This window comes from Pteropus vampyrus, unplaced genomic scaffold, assembly GCF_000151845.1.
Source record: "Pteropus vampyrus isolate Shadow unplaced genomic scaffold, Pvam_2.0 Scaffold4083, whole genome shotgun sequence".
NCBI lineage: Eukaryota > Metazoa > Chordata > Mammalia > Chiroptera > Pteropodidae > Pteropus > Pteropus vampyrus.
In genome coordinates this window covers 750-2,370 of record NW_011892864.1, presented here as the reverse complement: position 1 = coordinate 2,370, position 1,621 = coordinate 750, and the positions used below count along the sequence as shown (strand labels likewise).

General features: G+C 38.7%; 1 long non-coding RNA gene across 4 annotated transcripts in view; it reads left to right on the top strand.

Moving 5' to 3' along the window:
• The window catches only part of LOC105310471, a 2,796-nt gene extending 1,686 nt beyond the window's left edge, over nucleotides 1-1,110 (top strand). For all 4 annotated transcript variants that reach the window (XR_002778565.1, XR_002778564.1, XR_897503.2 and 1 more), the window contains exon 3: nucleotides 1,025-1,110. This is a non-coding gene — a long non-coding RNA (uncharacterized LOC105310471). The remainder of the gene's footprint in view (nucleotides 1-1,024) is intronic.
• The last annotated feature ends 511 nt before the right edge of the window (nucleotides 1,111-1,621 follow it).

Below are 1,621 nucleotides of genomic sequence, written 5' to 3'. Positions count from 1 at the left end.
TTTGCAGAGTAGAGAGAACTTGCTTTTATCTTCAAATCTTAATTGTTTAATAACTAGGAATAAGAAGGAAAGCAGTTTATGACTGTTTTTAAATTAATAAGCTTTCAATTCCAGGGTAAGGTTAGCTGCCCATTATTATCTATTTTACTTCACATCAAGGTGATTTGAAACCTCTAAAATTCAGTAAATACAGTTTACCTGTTGAATCTTGTAAGTTTAAAATTTATAGTACTTTAATATTTTCCTGTCCAGATGAAGAAAATGTTTAAACATTTTCCTGTCCAAATTTTTTAATTTACTTGGTAAATTTCTTTTTTTTAAGTAGGGATTTTCCCTTTTACCAGTGGGTAAGCGTGTTATAATTTAGGTTTAGAATCTAGTAAGAGTCTGGAATAAAAGGTTTTAAAAACTCATCTGGCGTTCCTATTGTGCTTTAAATTTTTTTGATTATGCTAGTAGTTGGCTAATCAGATCCTTTGCTCCAGTGGTTTGCCAGGTGACATTAGGACAGTCTTCTGGGATTGGACTTACCTATAGGTAATGTCAGCTGTTCTTCATTGTGCTTATTTGCTTTCACTTAGAGCCTACTTCTGCGCCCTTGTAATTCTCTGTCCTGTTTACCATTTACACACTTCCCACGTCATCATGATTTCTTTTGCAGGGGGAGGACTGAATGAAATTCTCTTAAGGGCCCGACTCCCCAGCAGCCCGCCTCTGCAGGGGATAGTGTCTCATGCTTCCTCCTGGAGCTGAGGTTCTTGCCTCTTACTGTTGCTGCCTGCAGAACGTAGATCCTGCAGCAGGAACTGAATGAAGCACTTCTTTGGAAGAATCCTCTTTCTTTACATATCTTATTCTCTAGTCCCCACCTCCTTTGAAAAAAAAAAAACTTAGGAAGAAAAAAAGCCAAATTGGTATTTGCCTTTTGTAAATAGTTGACATAAGCGTGTGTGTGTGTGTGTGTGTGTGTGTGTGTGTGTGTGTGTCTGTCTGTCTGTCTGTCTGTGCGTGTGTTTCCTCACAGAGAACCATGGCGTCTGGCAGCACCGCCGCCAGTGAAGAGGAGCGCAGCCTCCGGGAATGTGAGCTGTACGTGCAGAAGCACAACATTCAGGCCCTGCTGAAGGACTCTATTGTGCAGTTGTGCACTGCTCGGCCGGAGAGACCCATGGCGTTCCTCAGGGAATACTTCGAGAGGCTGGAGAAGGTAAAAATAAGTGTGGGGAAAGGTCGAGATGCCCCCGACAATTAATTGTTAAATGTAAGGCTGTGGAATGTCACTAATTTGTATCTTTTGGAAGAAGAGGCATTCTGACCAAATAAGTCCAAAATAGAATTTCAAAAAAGAAATTCAGTTAAGGCATTTGTAGTAATTTTTAACTTTGTAATCAGTAGAGTTTATCAGAAAACAAACCTGTATGCTGAGTTTGCTTGGCTAACAGAGTTTCTAAACTTGAAATTGTTTTAATTAATACGTAATACCGGCTAAATAAAATAACTGACTAGATACAATCGATCAGAACTAGTATGGCATTTGTGTGAAATCAAATTCTGTAGTACTTGAAAGCAGTTATGCTTTTCTTCAAAAAAGCAAGTAAACTTTAAGTCTTATCCCACTTTT